This window comes from Aquarana catesbeiana, linkage group LG09 (genome assembly GCF_042186555.1).
Source record: "Aquarana catesbeiana isolate 2022-GZ linkage group LG09, ASM4218655v1, whole genome shotgun sequence".
NCBI lineage: Eukaryota > Metazoa > Chordata > Amphibia > Anura > Ranidae > Aquarana > Aquarana catesbeiana.
The window spans coordinates 217,418,084-217,436,855 of NC_133332.1; the positions used below are offsets into that span (position 1 = coordinate 217,418,084).

Genomic DNA, 18,772 nt, shown 5'->3' on the forward strand with positions numbered 1-18,772 from the left:
GGGAACGTGGTCAATGAAAATATCGTCACTCAATCTTCATTCTGGAAATTCAGTCAATTTGGTTGTCCCTGCAATGCTGGATATCACAACTGGGGCACCACCTGAGCCATATTAAGTTAGACAGTGCCACAGCAGTGGGATACATAACCATCAGCAAAGTCTTTCCACCGCGAAAGGTATACAAAGAATTCTGTACTGGGCAGAACTACGCATTGTAGCCCTGCCTGCTATTTCCATCCCAGATGTTGATTATTGGCAGGCAGGCAGACCTCAGTCAGCGGTGTCTGGACACTGATAATTGGTTTCTTCACCTGGAGGTTTTTCAGAACCTGTTACAGGCAGGGGCATCGGATGCGAGTCTCCTGACCTCCAGGTTCTTTCGACTAGACTGGTTCAGGGATCCCTCTGGTGGCTCCATGGGATCAGTACTGCCTGATCTGTGTCTTTCCTCCCCTAAAACTCCTTTCTTGTCTGCTCTGCAGGAATGAGATGGAGGGTATCCCAGTGACTCTTGAAGTACCTAATTCGTCCTGAAGCCTAGGTTCGACAAGGCAAAGGCATTGGTGATACCCATGATGTTAAGGGCTAGGAAGTCTACCTCCCAGAAAGTTCTACCATAGTACATGGAAAGCTTTTGCTTGGTGTGAGATGTAAGATTTCCGCCCCAGCAAAATTCTTTGTGGGATGCATCCTGGCCTTTCAGTACAGTAGGTGGGCCTGGATCAACACTTAGCCCAGAGTACTATTAAGAGTCAGATTTCAGTGTTTGGGATTTTGTTCCAAGAACCGCTAAGTTCCCATTCCATTTGGCTTCCCCATGACTTTGTGGGATCTGAATTTGGGCCCTTCAAAAACTGCCCTTTGAACCTATTAGGGATATACCCCTTTCCACTTTTGCTGACAAGGTTGTATTTCTTGTTGGCATCACCTCTGCAAGCCAAGTGTCTAAACTGGCAGCATTTGCCTGCAAAGAACCCTTTCTGGTATTACACAAGGGCATATTTTGGTTACTTCCACTCAACCAGGATATAGTTTTTACGCCCAGCTCCAGTTCATCGCAAGATCTCCCTCCATTGTCTGGATGTAATTTGAGCTGTACATGTCTACTTCGCAGTCACAGGTTCCATTAGAAAGACTGACTCTCTGTCATTCCTGATGGTCCCTGTGTAAAGGGAGCTCTGCGAGGCTCATGTCCGAACTGACAATCCTTTTCCACATAGAAACCTTTCTGGGTTTGCATAGAGACAATTTGAAATGGAGGCCCAGGACTACTTTATTGCCCAACTAGTTTTTCTTTCACCTCATACAGGACATTGTTGTTCCATGTCTGTCTAGTTCTAATCCGTTGTTTGGATGTGGTTAGGGCATTTCTTGATGTCTCAGATCATCATCCAAACTTAGTCTCGAGGATCAGCCTCTTGGGGTTTTTGGCATCAAGCAGCTGTCTTCCGTTCATACATTCTCCAATTTTTACCAGTGGATGGTTGTTTCTTCTGATGCTAGCTTTTGTATGCAAGGTTTTTAAGGTGGCCCCTTGAATGTGCTCAGTGTCACCCATCTCTCAGTTGGACTGCTTTCCTACGGTGTCTGAATTCCTGTGTCCCTTAATAAACAAAGAAAATGGATTATACTTGCAGTGAAACTCATTTCTTGTAGTCTATTGATGAGCACAGTTACCATCCCCGTGTGTCTATTGTCATGCTATTGGTTCTGCTGTTTACAAAACTGAGACGTGCTGGTATTTGGAGTGATTATACTGGCTGCCAATTTTGTTTTGTTAGCTAGTGTCCAAATTCTCCTGAAGGCAGCAGCATGACCCAACATTTTCTGAAGGCAAAGAAATGTATTTTACAGTAAATACAAAATTGCCATTATTATACTTTGGGTTAAATGAGACTTTTTTTTTTTTTTTTTTGTAACAACATTCGTGGATGAGTAGATGAACATGTTGGTACTTTGAGTATTTTTTAATTAATTTTTTTAATACGTGTGGTGATGTAGGCAAAAGAATTTTGCACAGAATTCCTCTCTATCTTTCGATTTAACAATGCTGCTGGCTGACACTTGTACGCTTCCTCAAAAGGGAACAAGCTGCAAAAAGCCTTGGATCACTAGTCAAAGGAATGAATAAGTATGCAGGGTAGCTCTGAGTTCACTGGCTGCATGCTTGTTCCAAGTGACAGATTCACAAAGTGGTAAATCGAAGATGATGAAGAGTTTTTCATCTTTAAACTTTTCTCTGCCACTGACATAAGGTGTATGGTGGCACCAAACGGTTTCCAGTTCACCTGGTCAGATTGCCTTATGATGGCTGCTTTCCCCCCTCTGCTTAGAAGCGCATGGTCCCCTCAGTGACCGTGAAGTTATAGCAAAACTGTGCCCCAGATTCTGTTTGTTAAAAAAAAAAAACAAACAAAAAAAAAACAAATAGCTGTGATCGGCTGCTGACAAGCCAATGATCACTGATATTCATTAAAAAATGTGAATAAACAGCACCATCTCTTTTAATCCAGCTGGTCCTATGTTTTCAGAAAATTGATGATTTGTGGGATCTTTTACAAACTATGAAAGGTGTAGGAGGGAAAAAAAAGAGTGAAAAATTGCAAAAGCGGTCTGCTCACCAGAGGTTTAAAGTGGAGCACAAGGCCTGGCAGTGAAAGGGGACCCATCAAACATGAAAATGCCATGAAATATTGCTAACTTGTTTTGAAGTTGCATGCTTCACAGGACCTGTCATTCGAATGCTTAGTTCGCTATTTGGGGACTCATTGTTTTAGAACAGGGGTCCTCAAACTACGGCCTGCGGGCCGAATCCGGCCCTCCAGCGTTTTTTATCCGGCCCACAGACTGCCCCTTTAACATCACAGCACTCCCCCTGCCCTCTGCTACTTTTATCACACAGGACGGGAAACATGACAGGTCTGGACAAAGGACCTTTTGTGTTAAGAAGCAGGTGATTGGTTACTAGGCATCGGGGCGGTCCCAGGAATCAATCACCTGCCTTTCACTTGCAAAGTCCCACCCTTTGTCCGGACTTACCATGCTTCGTGTCTCGGTGATACAGGTAACAGAGGGGAGTGGGAGTGCTGTGATATTATACAAGGGGTGGCAGTGTGATATGGGGGATCTGTGATATGGGGGGAGTCTGTGATATGGGGGGAGTCTGTGATATGGGGGGAGTCTGTGATATGGGGGGAGTCTGTGATATGGGGGGAGTCTGTGATATGGGGGGAGTCTGTGATATGGGGGATCCTGTGATATAGGGGGGGAGTCTGTGATGGCGGAGTCTGTTATGGGGGAGTCTGTTATGGGGGGATCTGTGATGGGGGAGTCTGTAATGGGGGGGGGGGGGTCTGTGATATGGGGAGATCTGTGATGGGGGAGTCTGTTATGGGGAAAGTCTGTGATGGAGCGTCTGTTATGGGGGTATCTGTGATGGGGGAAGTATGTGATATGGGGGAGTCTGTTATGGGGGGCTTTGTGATGGAGAGGAGTTTGTGTTGGGGGGCTTTGTGATGGGGGGGATCTGTCATGGGGGGGCTTTGTTATGGGGTGAGTCTGGGATGGGGAGGGGGGGTCTGTGATTGGGAGTGGTTCTGTAATGAGGGGAGTCTGTGAAATACTGATAAGTTCATATTAATTACAATTGTTCTTTATTTTAAATATTTTACTGTTTTTTTCCTGTTTTTTCTTTGCCCTACAAATAAGATGTGTGCATAGGAATTAGTTCATATTTTTTTTAACTATAGTGCGGCCCCCCAACAGTCTGAGGGATCGTGAACTGGCCCCCTGTCTAAAAAGTTTGAGGACCCCTGTTTTAGAACAAGTGTGTACGCATAATTTTTCCTAAAATCTGATAAGCATGTTTGTTCCAGGTCAGTGACTCAATAGTGAACCAGGCATAGGTATAACAACCCTGGAGGAAGCATGCCAACTTAAAACAAGTGACTAAGAGCAACTTCCATATTTATGTCCTGATTACCTTAAAACAAATGCAATGTTTATTCCCAAAATTTTTTTGCAATCTGGAGATTTAGTTTAAAGTACACCTGTCCTGAGAGAATTATATAGGCTGTCATTACTGACCTCTCCTAATGAGAATGTTGGTTCGCTGGCGGTCAGGTGGATGCTTCGATTTCAATGCATTCTTGGTCGCTGGCCTTGGACAAATAAAGACAAGAGTTTGAAATTCGCAGCATGCTATTCTGGTTCTAAGACTCAAATTATCAAAGCCAAACACAGCCAGGCAACTAGCATTTTCATGAGACCAGCAATGGCAGATCCCATCTTTCTCTAATGACATGTGTATTTTAGCTTAAGCTGAAAGCTTAGAAGAGCAGGCTGCACACTTTTTATATATCCATGTTTATGCCACTAAGGGACATATTGGTGGCAGGCATCTGTCATTTACATAAGGGCTAACTTGATATTTTATCTTTTATATTTGCAAAAACCTGCAGCTTAACTGTTTAACAATTACTTAGCAATTATTTTTGGAAATGTAGATATTCAATCCCTTTTGTGTACAGCTGCTGCATTCCGTAGGTTTTTCGTCTGGATCGTCAAAGTAGGTTTGTAAAACTGTAGTGTGGGGGGAGTTTTTTCTGTTTGTTTTTTTTTTTTTTTGTGTGTGTTTTTTTTATTTTTTATTCTATTCCATTCATCTGTCTATGGTTTTCACCTTCATCCATAGTTGCTTGCTAGGTAATTAGGATGAAGGTTGATGCCGTGGTAGAGCTGGTAAATTAGCTAGTCTGCTTTTCACTTCCTCTTTTTTTTCTGTTGAATGCTATGCAATGGCTCTGAGCTGTAGACTGCACTGAGCATGCCCCAAGTCTGGCTGCACCCACACTGTGTCTGGAACGTGTGTGTGTGTGGAGCTGTGGAGTAGGCCCTGAAGTCTACAGGAAGGACCTAGGACAATGCAATCCAGACAGAAGCCACTTCTGAAATGGAACTAAAGCTGAGTACACAGGCTAGTGCAATGTATGTAAGATGCAAGGGCCATGCAAGAACATGTGTGCATTTTTTTTCTCCTTTTTGTATGGATGTGCTGTGACTGCTGTTGACCACCATACTGATTCCTCACTGTTTTGGAAGAAAATTGCTTTAAATTGTCATTATTTGCTTTTTGTCAGGCAAGAAGAGTAAGAGATTGAGGTTGAACTTGCTGCTGTCTCAAACAGCTGCTGGGAATATAGCTATTAACACTGAAGGGTAGCAGCACAACATTGGGCAACTTTGGGTCACAGTTTACGGTGTCTGAAAAAAGTATTGCCTATTTTCCACTGATTTTTTTTTTTTTCCTTTCATTTAAAACCTGCAATAGAAAAAAAGATGTTTGCAAAAAGCAGTGACAGTATACAATAATTATTGTGTGTATTCAGAATTCATGTTTTATGGGTTTAGTCATGGTAAACTGAAGCCTGGTTGTTATAGGTTACTACACTTTGCACTTGTTCTGTCTATTAATAATTAAGCAGGAATCTGATTGTTTTTTGGGCAACACAGGTGGTCTTTTTTTTCAGTCTTGAGGTGCCTTGATGTGGATTTAATTTAAAAGTCTAATTTGAATCTAATTGGGGTAGGCATTTTGTTATCTTACATTTATTAGCTTGGTTGCCATGACCACATCAGATTTTACAGATTTAATCTAACTTTTCCATTTCCTTTATAGTTGTAAAACTTGGTTGAAGTTATCTGTTAGTTGACTAACTGATTATTAAGACTAGTATTTTCTGATCACTGTAGCCTGTGTTTTATCTTCCTACATTATATATTTTCATAGTAACCCTTTCAATTTATATTCAGTTTTGTTTAGATGAGGAGAACTTGTTTCAATGCAAAAGAAAACCATTGATGCATTAAAATACCAAGTTATGGGGTGTGGGGTAGCTATTTCATAGCTTTTATAAACACTGTATTGAAGTTTAAAATTATTTTCAAGCATCTGCATGGATTATCATTTATTGACTATACACATTTTTTGGGGGGGAACACAGTCTGCAATAGCTAAAGAGATGTCCTAAACACACCAAACCTCTCTGCCCCAAATAGGAATGTGGGGTTATAGTACACTGAAATCGTAAGCATGGATTTATAAAAAGTGTGCAAGCTGAAAATGGGATATATTTTTTTAAATTTCTTAAACTATTTTGGAAGGTAAATAATGATCAGATTAACCTGTGTGTCGGTTTTTAGTGTCACCCTTCAAATTACGTTATTAATATTTATTAGTAAAAGTTGTAAAGTTCTTGGAGTTCTCCTTAAACCAGATCTAATTGCAGACTGAGAATCTCTTTATTTTTTTGTGGCTCTTTCTGTGGCAGTTTTCTTGGTCTTTTCTAGTTAATCTAAGCTGGTTTTGCATGTAACTCATGGAAATACATTACATTGTTTGAATGAAATTTACTGTTTTGTATTAACATGGCTTTTCTAAAAACTGAGAAAGCTGCGCCTCATTTTTTTTTTTAAATGTTTAAAACACCAGTCTTGAATCATATGTAACTGAATTGCTATAATCTTTAACATCTTAATTTTAAAAGTAATTTTCAATATGTTTTGTTATAGGGTGACAGTGCTCTGCCCTGGTTTCTCAGGTGTTGTCATTCTGCCATATGGGCTTTCAGTTAAGATTACAAGTGGTCATTTCAACACACATTACACAGGCGTGGTCAGTTGCTGTCACTATCGGGAAACGCACCCTGAGTTATGCCATGCAGCCATCACTGGAGTGCATGTAGACAGGAAGTGGCTGAAGCAGATTTGCAGTACTGGTATGCAATAAAGGATTAAAAAAAGTAGTTTTTTTTTTTTTAATTAAAAAAAAAACAAATGTTTTGTCAAACTATTCATTTAGGTTTTACAAATATTTTAAAGAATATACACCTTTTCTGAGAAATGACAAAGGGGCAATGAATATTGGGCAACTAGAAAGCTAACTCTCTTCTTAATACTAAAATGATTTCCCCTTCTTGGAAGAGACACCAATAACCGTTTGATCGTGTTCCATTGCTGTTAAAGTTATGACTAGTTTCTATGTATCTTTTTTTTATGATAAACTTTTGTTTTTTAGACTATTACACCTGACCCTTGCCTTGCTAAAGAAAGAAAACTTGGTATTCCTGTATAGTTGGCTGATGTTGAAATTTAGCATGTGTAGTATTTTATTTATTTCAGGTACTTGTATAGCTCCGTCAATTTTACACAGCGCTTTACATATACATTGTATATTCACGTCAGTCCCTGCCCTCAAGGTGCTTACAACCTAAGGTCCCCTAACGCACATTCATATTCTAGGGCCAGTTTAGACCTATTAACCTACCAGCGTGTTTTTGGCGTGTGGGCGGAGACCGGAGTATCCGGAGGAAACCCACGCAGGCACAGGGAGAACATGCAAACTCCAGGCAGATGGTGTCATGGTCGGGATTCGAACCAGCGCATGACACACATTGCCTGCAGGTGCCTTGGAATAAATGGTGTGTTTTAAGTTGCTCTTTAATGTTGGAATTTTAAAAGTAGTTATTATTAGTGGCAAAAGTTGTGTGCAATCATTTTGTACAGTAGGTCAGTCATGCATTGAAAGTGTTTTTTTTTTATTACAATGCATGTTTTGAAGGATAGTAGTTTGTGCCTCAGCCTAAAGTACAGTAAAACATGCAGTTTTTGACATGTCCTCTCAGATCTGTGTCTTCCTTCAGATCATTTGGGCCCAGAAGAGACCAGAACAAAGCGGGAGTCTCATGGCTTTCCTTGTGAGCACTCTGGGATGGCTGCCTGTATGAAATGGTGCCCCAATCATGCTTTGTGTGTGTGATTTTCATTTTACCTATAGAGGGAGCTAGGTCATGTGACTCTGTTTAGAAGCTTTTGGACCAAGGAAGAAGAGAAAAGGCAGAGACGTTTGCTGACTCTCTCAGGCCTGTATGTCTCACTCTGTGTATAATGGCTTCTGGTGCAGACCAGGGGGAGCTTTACAGTTTTCTGGGTGCTAAGCACCACATGCTGTACTAAAAGAGCTACTATTACTTGAGATGTCTTGTGTGTCCCTGGATTTTGAGACTATAAGTCTTCACAGGTATCATTAGCTCTTTCAGTGTTTTGACACCAGGATTTCCTTGCTCAAGTTCTAGTCTCCATACATTGATGTTTTAAATGCATTTGTTTAATGATGGCCTTTTCTGCATTGTCATTACAAGGCAGACAGCTCCCTCTTCATTAGCTGTCTGTAGAGGGTGAAAGCCATGCACACTCTGCATTTTTAGTATTTTCAGTTTCTTAAACCTGTTCTTTGATTTTCTAAGGCCTCTTTCTAACACTAGTCATACATTATACAATTTTCTTGTACAATTTTCCTTTAGATTTACCAAAACCATATAATTTGAGGTCAGACCTAAACACTTTCAAATTTATCAAGCAGGTCCTTGCACTACATAGTTGAAAGTAAATCTAAAGGAAATTGAACAAGAAAATCATATAATGTATGACCAGCTTAAGTCCTTATGTAGCGTTGTAAAAACAGACTTTCTAATCGTAAGCTTATGAGTTGGTTATTGGGATCTTGATGTGTTTTGAAGACTTTATGCAGAAAATAGAATGATTGTATGTGTCACTTACTGTCTCCCAACACTGATCTAGGTTGCACTGTATGTACTATGCGAGGGGCTTATGTGACTGCTTTTGAATATGCTTTGGGCTCACAAAACATTTCTTTCTTCATTAAAGGACTCAGGATTCAGAGACAATTAGGAGAAACTGCTGTCTATAGGATGATTGGCATGCTGATAAACAGGAACCTTCCCTTTTAGAACTACCCCAACTCCAAGGAGGGCTTACTGGGTCCAGAGCTGTGACCCAATCTCTGAAGACTCACTTTGTGTGTAGGCTGTGGATCTGAACACCAGAAGCTGCCTTATTAATGGGACCATTTGTGCCTTTAATAGCCTTATATCTTCTGTCGGAAAGGGATAATGCTGAGAAATTTAGGGCCAATGTAATTCTTTATGTGGAATGTCATGCTTGGCATGCTCCATATATTGCCTGCATTGCAGCGCAACATGTCACGACCCATTACATGGGGAATAGTCCCTTTTGTAATGAGTTCCTCCAGCTTGTGATCCACTAACTGCTCCAGTGCTACCAGCAGAGTACCCACTTGAGGGCTTGACATTGACACCTTGGAATATATATATATTTATTTATTTATTTATTTATTTATTTTTCATAGACCAGCCATCTGTGTCCTAACAACCATCAGTTCATAAGGAGCATACTTCATGTGCTTTATCTGCTCCTCTCCATCTGCGCTGGGGTTATGTTAGCTAGAGAACCTGGGAGAGAAGTGGGGCTGGAATCTGTTTCTGTACCTGTGTGGGTGTCCTATGTGTGTGAACGTTCATGTTATGTACAACTATTAGTTTAGTTATTTCCATTTTAGAATGGGGTGCCTCGTGAATGTGCAGAATTTTGCAGGGTGCTGCGGCTGAAAGAAAGGTTGAAAAACACTGCCTTAAGCCTGGTACACACCATGAGTGACAGCTCCGGTTGGAGCAGCTGTACCATCAATCCGATGTTTAGTGATCTCCCCCGCTGAGCTGTTGTGTTCTGAAAAGGGGGGTGCCCCCCCCTGCAACATTCTGGGTGCTGGTTTTCCAGTATGCACGTCTGACAGAAACCATTTTTTTATAGAACCAGCCGATGTCGTCCGACATTTGGCCCATGTATGCGGGGCTTTAGAGACCTTAAGTCTACCAGGACTTTTCCAATTCACGTGTTATCCCAGACATTCTTTATGATGACTAGGAGGGTCCTGATAAACTGTTCACACCTCCAAAATGTTTGGCAGCCCTATACCTGTGTAAGGAGTCAAATGCCTGCAGTGGAAAGATTTCAGAGGTTCTACTCAAACCTTTTCACACAAACCGAAAGGGGGCACCTGTCTCATCTTGCATCTCAAAGCACTGTCTTCATTCTGGTCTGGCGGGTGCTCTCTGTAGGCTCTTCTAGATTGTAAGAAACTTCTGTTCCATGGACTATTTTGCCATCCTGCCTCTGGCTTTAATGGCATGGCTGTTGAAACACGGGACTTAAGGGATGGGGGGCACTTCCCTAAAGGTCTAGCATAGCACATGGAAGACATTCTTTGGTTGGTGTGAGGAAATAAGATTCATCCCACAGAGTATTTACATAGAATGAAATGTTAACTTTTTTGCAGTTAGGCCTGGATCAGCATTCGACCCTGAGTGCCATCAAGGGGCAAATCTCAGCACTTTGGATCTTGTTCCAAAGGCTGCTAGCCTCCCATTCTTTAAGATTTTGTACTGAGTGGCTATCTTGTAGCAACCCTGTGCGCCTACCTGTCATGGTGCATTTAGCTGTAAGAATGTTTAGAGCAATATGCACCCAGGAATGAATGCCCAGAATGTAGTCTGCTTGTGTTCTGGGCATTTGTCTCTGGGTGCATAGAGCCCTAAACATTCATAGAGCTAGGTGCATGGTCTAGCCCCAGCAGCTGTCACACACCTGTGCCCTTCGCCCGGAGCTAAACGCTGGAGCCCCATGAACCAGGAATAAAGGCCCCCTGTGCATTGGGACCTACTCGCAAATGGTGACAAGGAGCACAACCTTGTAAGGTATGTGTCTGAGCTGATGGATTCTTTTCTGTTTAAAAACAAAACAAAAAATAAACTTTTTTGCTCTTACGCAAGGTCGTGTTGAGGCTTATAGCATCCTTCCTTTCTGAAGTTGTTTTCCTATTTTCACCTCAACTAGGACATTGTTGTTCTGTTCAGCTTTAGTGCATCAGAAGATCATCTCCCCTCATTGTCTAGATTTAGTTTGTGTTGTGCTTGCCTACCTCACAGTCAATGCGTTTTACTAGAGAATGACTCCCATTTTATTGATGATGGTCTCCATGAAGGGGAATTAACTTCTGGCGTCACCATTTCTCAATAGCTAATATCTTCCAAGTTTATAATCTTAGGCATAAGGTTCTGCCCTTTCCTGTTGAAGCACACACTACTAGGTCCATGAGTGCACCCTAGGCTTTTTGGCATCAGTCAACTGTTTCCCAGATTTGCAAGGCTGCCACCTGGTCTTCTGTTCAAACGTTTTACCAGGTAGATGTTCGGGCTTCGTCTGATGCCAACTTCAGGACACTTTTTGGAGCTGCAGGCCAGCCTCAAATTTTGTTGTTGTGTAGGCCTCTTAGTGGTTTGTTGATATTGCCCATGCCTTATTAGATTGCTTTTGAATGTCTCAAATTGTCTCTGAATTCTATGTTTCTCAAAAAACCATTTAAAAAAAAAAAAAAAAGTGTTTTTGTGCTGTAAAATCTATTTCTTGGATTTGATCCCATCTGTGTATATGATCTTGCTCTTGGTATTGATTTTATACAATCAAGCGAAAAAAATTTCAAAGGTGTGAACACCCAGAATAATCACAGCACACCAATCCCTTGTACTGAAACCACCCCCACACACAGATGGCGCCAGTCAGAAATCAGAGGGGGGGGGGGTTATACCTGGCTGGTCACTTTTTCATCAAAGCCAGTGTCCAAATTCTTTGGGGGTCCGAGTGCTGGCACATGTTACATTTCTCTTCTAAAGGTTGATGTCTGCTGGTTCTGCTCATGTGTTACAATTCTGATCAGAGATAGAGACTCTGAACATGCTACAGAAGATGGTCAGAGACATGCTATGAGAGTTGTTGGAGACTGGACATGCTTCAGGAGACTATCATACATTGGAGACACATTACATAAGACCTCTAGAGCTCACTACTATTATTGCCGCTCTACAAATCCGTTTGCAATATAGCCTCCTTAAATATCAAATGTAGCACAATTTAATTATTCCGTCTACAAAATTTATTCTAAAAGATCTGAGAAAAACCATAAAAAGAGAAACCAAAATGGACAGCCCCCTTCTTAGGCCCCAGGTTAGGCTCTAGAATCCTAAGCGTTGATAACTTTTTTAGTCATTGTAGATACCAAAGGATTCTTCTGATTTAGGATGATGTCACACAAAGACTGACCTAAACCATGGGCTTAATATTTTTTGTTCTATGTGATTCAGAGAACACACAGCTAATTTCTGAAGAATTTTTGTTTCCTGATAGTTTTTTTTGTATTTGTTAATATATTGTTGGGTAATTGGGTGCTTTTTTTTTCTTCCCAGTGTAAACCCTGAATACTAGATGTGCATAATGTTGTGCCAGTTATACCTGAGCAGTTACTTGACTATAAATCAGGAAATATTCCAGGCTATTTCCATACTTGTAAGTACATCGTTAAGTAAGTTGAAAAGAGACCCATAATTAGGATCAGCCTCAAACTCCAGAATTTTTGCATCAGAGAAGGATTCCACTATTTATGTTACTGAGAACTGAATTTTGATCTCACCGCCCTTCTTGATTTCTGTGCAAAGGGCTGTTAAATTTATAATATGATAGGCTCCTGACTGAGGGGGGTTGACTGAATCTTTAAACAATGATGCCTTTCTCATGTACCAAGATACATGTCAGCATTTCTTTTAGTTCTAGTAATTTAAAAAAAAAAAAAAAAAAAAGTTGAGATGGAACAATAATGTAAATAGACAAATGCTGGAAACAAGTTTATACCTTTGCATGATGTGCTAAGATAACCGCTTTTTTCTTAGTGGGGAATGTTTTAGCCAGTTGCTGCATGCAGTCAGTGTTTTTGTGTCATCTCAGATCTGTGCCGCCTGGCAGATTATTTGGGCCCAGAAAAGACCAGAACAAAGCTGAGTCTCATGGCTTTCCTTGTGAGCACTCTGGGATGGCTGCCTGTATGAAATGGTGCCCCAAGCATGCTTTGTGTGTGTGATTTTCATCTTACCTATAGAGGGAGCTAGGTCATGTGACTGTTTAGAAGCTTTTGGACCAAGGAAGAAGAGAAAAGGCAGAGACGTTTGCTGACTCTCTCAGGCCTGTATGTCTCACTCTGTGTATAATGGCTTCTGGTGCAGACCAGGGGGGAGCTTTACACTTTGCTGGGTGCTAAGCACCACAGGTTGTCCTTGGATAGGTGCAGTCACTTCTCTGAGCTGTCCTGTGTCTCTCTAGAGCTGAGTCTGTCTGAGGTCACCAGGCTTCACAGGTCTCGTTGGCCCTGTGAATGTTTGAAACCAATGCCAAGTAACACAGGAAATCCTTGTTCAAGTTGTAGTGTCCATACATTGCTGTTATGCTTAACAGCATTTTACAATTAGGGGTTACTATTCAGATAGATCCCTCTTCATTAACACTCTGCAGAGGTGTCCTAGTTGAAATCCATGGACACTGCATTTTGTAGCATTTTCAGTTTCTGAATCATGTTCTGTGGTGTTCAGAGACTAGTCTCTTTGTATCTAGGTAAAGGCAGATTGTTTAAGGGTCAGATTGAGTGGTGATATTGTTTTGAGGTTTTTATGCAGGAAATGTATTTCTGATTAATTTTTTCGCATGCATCTCGTGTCAATATTTGCCAAGATCTAGACTAGGTCAGAACTTAGACAGCAGTTTAATATTCACAGCTTTGCTGTATAAGCATATATAGGGGAAGAATGTTGACTGTGCTGACAAATGTCAGTTTATACACGGTGATGATGCTGGGATCTTTGGAAAATGTTCTTCAGTGTTTATACTTGGGCAGGCTAACAGCTTGGACTTTATCAGCCAGAAGTCCAAAGTGGTTTAGCAGTTTGGCAAACAATAGTTAATTATACTGTACATTATCTGTTACATTGACAAAGCCAAAATAGTTTGGATCCATTTAGTCACATGATTAGTATGGTTTTGTCTTTAATCCCAAAGAGACCCTTAATGAAGAGGTCTTTGTTATCCTCAGACACTTTTTTGCTGTAAATTGGGATGTCATTTGTTCTGGCTAACATGCAACCTGTGCTATTGGACAACCATGCCATAAACAATGAGCTGTTATTCTTCTTTAACTACAGGTTTTCAATGACAAGGTTTCTGACCCATATTTCTCTAGTTATAGTAAAAATTACCATTTAATTACGTGCTTTATTTTTTGGGTGACAAGCGCTTTTATCCTCCCACTATGGCATCTCTATATGTCGCAAGCAAATGTTGTCAGTAACTCATTGATTGCCTTTCATAATTTTTATTTTTTTTTATTAATTTAGAACTTGTGTTCTTTCATCTTTATTTCTGGTGTGTCAATCACTCCCTAACACACACACGTGTCAAACTGCACATTCTCTTTTGATCCAAAAGTAACTAGTGCATGCATCTGCTTGTTTTGATAGATTGGATAGTTTTGGTAGGTCCTCATATTACACTGTTTTAGGGAATCTAAGGCCTCTTGCACACTGCAGCTTGAAAAAGCTCAGTACAGCTTTTTTTTTTTTTTCACTGAGCTAAAATACAGCCCATTAATTGTAATGTGCCTATGCACACAGGAATGTAAACAAGCACCGTGCATTCTTCAGTAATAATAAAATAGAAAAATCTGCATTTTTGGTCAGTAATTTATGCCTCATGCGCACAAGTACCCATGATTGCACACAAATGACCATTTAAATATTGCAGAATAAGAACGTGAGAATAAGAATTTGCGCAAATGCATAGAAAAAGAAGGCTGGAAAAGTAGATGTTCAAACAGGAGTATTGTGTGCAAGAGTCCTTAAGTTGATTGTAAAAAGATTGTACATTCAGATTGTAATGTGTGTGTGCGTGGTAAGCTTTAAACATGACTTCAAGTTGAATGTGTACATTATGACCAATTTGGGTTGATTCTGTAACTTCACCCTGACATTCAGTTATATCAACTTCCTGAATATAAACTAATGGTCAAAGAGGCAAAGATAAATGTTTTCTACTAGAATGCTTAGAATGTTTAACTCTACTGGTGCCATGGCATTGGTCACAGTGTGGTCAATTCAGCCAATTGGAACCTCTACATGAAAACTCGTTTTTTTAACTTGACACAGACCACCACTGGACCAATGTAGATGTATAGGCTATGTGACTAGCAATGCACATATTCATGGACAAAGGGGAGCTAAATCTTTTATATTCCCGATTTTTATCCTGTTGCTATGGGTACCTCTTTGAAAAGTTAAGCTACGTTAAATGGAACATATAACAGCCAGTGTCTGAGCTGAGGCTCGTCAGAGATTGCATGATTGTGGTTACAGATTGAGATTAACCATTGTATAAAAATGTTCTCACTTGCAGATAGTTGCTGCATTCTACAGAACTGTAGACACCGGTCTGATTTAATTGTATGTTTTTATATTAGCAAAAGTAGGGCATAAGTCTTGTGCTAGCAGTTTCCATGGCATTTCATTGCATCCCTCAACCTCCCCCCTTTCCATACCTTCTGTAATAACAAGTGTTTAAGAACTGTCATTGGAGCAGGAGCAGCCTAAACTGCTGATGAGGCTCAACAGTGAGCTCTGCTTTTTTACTGGGTGCGATGAAGAAGCAGACATATTGTGTGTGTGAGAGATATAGCCAGGAGTGCAGTTTGTAGCTAGGGAGCCTTCATTTGGCATTATAGCAAAGATTTGCCTAATGCCTAAATGGGGGGAGACCTTCTTTAATGGTGCATAAGGGGAATATAAAATCTTACCCTCGCTGAACTGTATCCAACAAATTTCTTTATTTTTCTGCTTTTATTGCAAAAGAATGTCCTTCACCTGTGCTTCTGCCTCGTGTGTCAGTCCTAAAAGGACGTCTCTCATCCAGTTTGAACAGATGATTTAGAAAAAAAAAAAATGATTTGAATGGTTGCTTTCTGCAGCATAGAATGTTATTTGCTGCCTTTAATTTTTAGATCTATATGTTTGCTAATGATTTTGGAGTATATAATTTAAAATGTTACCTTTTTTTGGGAGAGCATTTGTCTTTTTAGGATTATTGATAAAGCTTATAGATGAAGGCCAATCACCTTTTCAAGTACACTACTGGCTGGTTAGACTATAGTTTAAAGAACTCGGTTATGATTTTTTTTTAGCATAAGCAAAACTAATTTTTATAACCTGACTAATCTATAGACTTATCCTTGTGCCAATTCCCAGGAAGACTTTATGGAGGTGAAGTGAATCGTTAAACTACGATAGTATATATAAAGTCCCTAGAGTCAGCTATTGTAAACATGTAGAAAAGATACAGCTGCTTTTGGCTTTTTTTATTTTATTATTTTTTTAAATAGTTTGCCAAAATATTTATGTTATCTCTCCTAATAACATGCATGCTTGCTTGTAGGTTAAAATGACCTGCTCCTGACTTTGACATTTAAGTTGTACTGTTATTTTTGTTGTGACTTGCTGAGCCTTGTCGGCCTTTTCGGCTAGTGCATGCTGACCAACTACATGCAAACATTGGTGGTGATGTCCATTATCGTCCTATCGTTTAATACGTTGTTTCTCCTGAATTGGTTCTTTCAAATTGAGGACAGCTGTTTGTAATTTATTTACAGTCCTTATGAGTTATTGGGAGTTGAGACCATTAAATCTTGGCTACAGATACAAATTAGGAAGAGTTAAATTTTGTACTTTTAACTAACTGTTGCTAGATTTAGTTACAAGCTTTTGATGACTGGTGGCCTCTAAATGATCATAGATATTAGATCAATGACACATTGTGCATACTTTTCATTTCAATCACTGGTCTGTTCATGTATGCCAAGCTCCTGTGTGTGAAGGTGTAAATTTAAACAGCAGGTATTGCTTGCTGTATTTATGGTGGAACTGGTTATGTTAAATATTGGGACCAGCAATGAAGTACATGACAGAGCTGTCTCCTGTATAATTCAGCTCAGTAAGATTTTTTTTTTTTTTTTTTTTTTTTTTACTTTAGTGCTTTGTCTTGCCTGGAAATGAATGGCTTGCTTTATACCTTTTGTAGCACAGATTATTATCCAGATATTTCCAGGAGAGGCTGCTGAGATGAGCACAAGTTGCTATGTAGAAGAGCTTAGGGCTGCAGTAATTGTCAGATGAAGGTGCCTCTTGAAGACCATGAGGTGATTTCAGGCTGTGAGATGGCTGCCGATCTGAGCTCTGTTAAATGGTTTCCATGCCCCATGTCTGATCAGTAGAGGGAGCTCCGTCATTCAGACATTGCAGACTGTCAGCTCAAAATGTCTGATCTGCCTACCAGGCCATAGCACTTCTACATACAGGTACAGTCTGTCTGTCTGCCATCTTGCTCCTGTCTCTTTGTATTCATCACAATCTTCTCTTATAAGCTCTAGCACAAAGGAGTAGGAGGGGGCTAGACAACATGGAAGCTGTAACAGGCCTGGATGCCAAGTCTGTACTGTACTTACAGTTTACTCCGAGAGCTCTGACATGAATGTGACACATGTTTACACTAAATCCTGCTTTGTTGTGCAAAGATTCCAGTAGATGTGGTAGTTATAGACTATGCTATCAATGTTAAAAATGAACCTACTGCCAAAAAAGGTCACAGATCTTCTCTTCCGACCTATTTGAAGCCTTTTCTGAAAGGCTGTTGGATTTTTGAAGACCGTGTGCTCCGTATTTTTTCTTATTGAATGTTCTTTGGTCCTTTCTTTTTAACAGAGTAAAATGTATTTTGGTCTCCAGATATAAACATATAAAGATGTTCTAAGCTTGCTGAAGCCTGCTTGTAATATACTGGACAAAGTGGCTACCAATACAGGCATGTTGGCCGGTGGGGCACTGTAATTTTATATTTTGTCAAACAAGTTAAAAAGTAAACATTTTTATTTAGCTTTTTATATATTTTTTTTATATTAATCCTATTTGAGTTTGTAATAAAAAACTTGTTAGTCCCGGGATATTTGCAAATATAAAAAATAGAATGATTGAGCAGGAAAACCACTCTAGTTTATATTTTACACAAAATTACCACATTGATATTTCTATTTTTTATTTTTTTCTGTTTAATCTCAATGTTCCCCCCATAGGCATTATCAAAAATCATTTTTTATAGCTTCTTTAGCGTTTCTCTTCTGTGTTCACAAGGGGGTCTACTCCCCACGGGTTTTAAGGCAAAGAATGAAATTTCCCCTAGGAGGTCTTTTCCTATTCACGCTGCATAATACCCCTTTCTTCCTTAGTTTGCTGTAAGGCAGGATTACCTGCATTAATCTACACATGTAGGCTTTATAAGATTCTTGATTTTTTTTTTTTTTTTTTTATATAAAACATCTTGAACGCTGGAAGCGATTTTTAATTTTTATTATTTTAAAAATATTCCTAGACTGCTTCGCCTTTTGGCATCGTGGTAATTGAGGGTTTCACTTCATAGAAGAATTAGTAATAAAACTTCACAACTATCCATGTAGATTTTGAGCAATCGCCCAGCGGGATTCATTTATGCAATTTTTGGAAATAACTGTGCCTTGTATTTGTGACTCTTAACTGGAAAATGACAGCTGGGATCTGATTGGTGGTCACAAGCAATACATATCAGGTTTATGAGAGGGAGGCCCACTCATTTTGAAAGAAGATAATACAAATCTTATGCTAGGTCTGGACACTTGGGCTCCATTGATAGAAAAGGGCCTTAGGTTGGGGAAAGTGACACGTTTAGATGCACTTCTTTAGTATTAAAGATTTCCAGTTACACCCAATCGCTTTGCAAGGTATTTAAATCAGCTGCATCATTGTATCCTAAACCAGCAGTTGTGAATTTTTTTTTTTAACACGTTATTTTGAACAATATACTAAAATACTAAATAGATTAACTTTGTTTGCAGTAGTAATGCATAGCTCTGTTTTTTAGGGGTCGTGTTGCTGGAGCTAGAGATGGA

At 39.9% G+C, this 18,772-nt stretch overlaps 1 protein-coding gene across 11 annotated transcripts in view; it reads left to right on the plus strand.

Annotated features, from left to right (window-relative positions):
* The window catches only part of EHMT1 (euchromatic histone lysine methyltransferase 1), a 259,917-nt gene that overhangs the window by 42,316 nt on the left and 198,829 nt on the right, over positions 1–18,772 (plus strand). For 2 of the 11 annotated variants that reach the window (XM_073599705.1, XM_073599706.1), the window contains exon 1: positions 4,823–4,986. The exons of 7 other annotated variants lie outside the window; for them this stretch is intronic. The gene's annotated coding sequence lies outside the window, so the exon portion shown is untranslated. Of the gene's footprint in view, positions 1–4,822; positions 4,987–12,122; positions 12,950–18,772 lie in introns of those variants that run through there. 2 more of the 11 variants (XM_073599710.1, XM_073599714.1) reach the window with 1 other exon arrangement.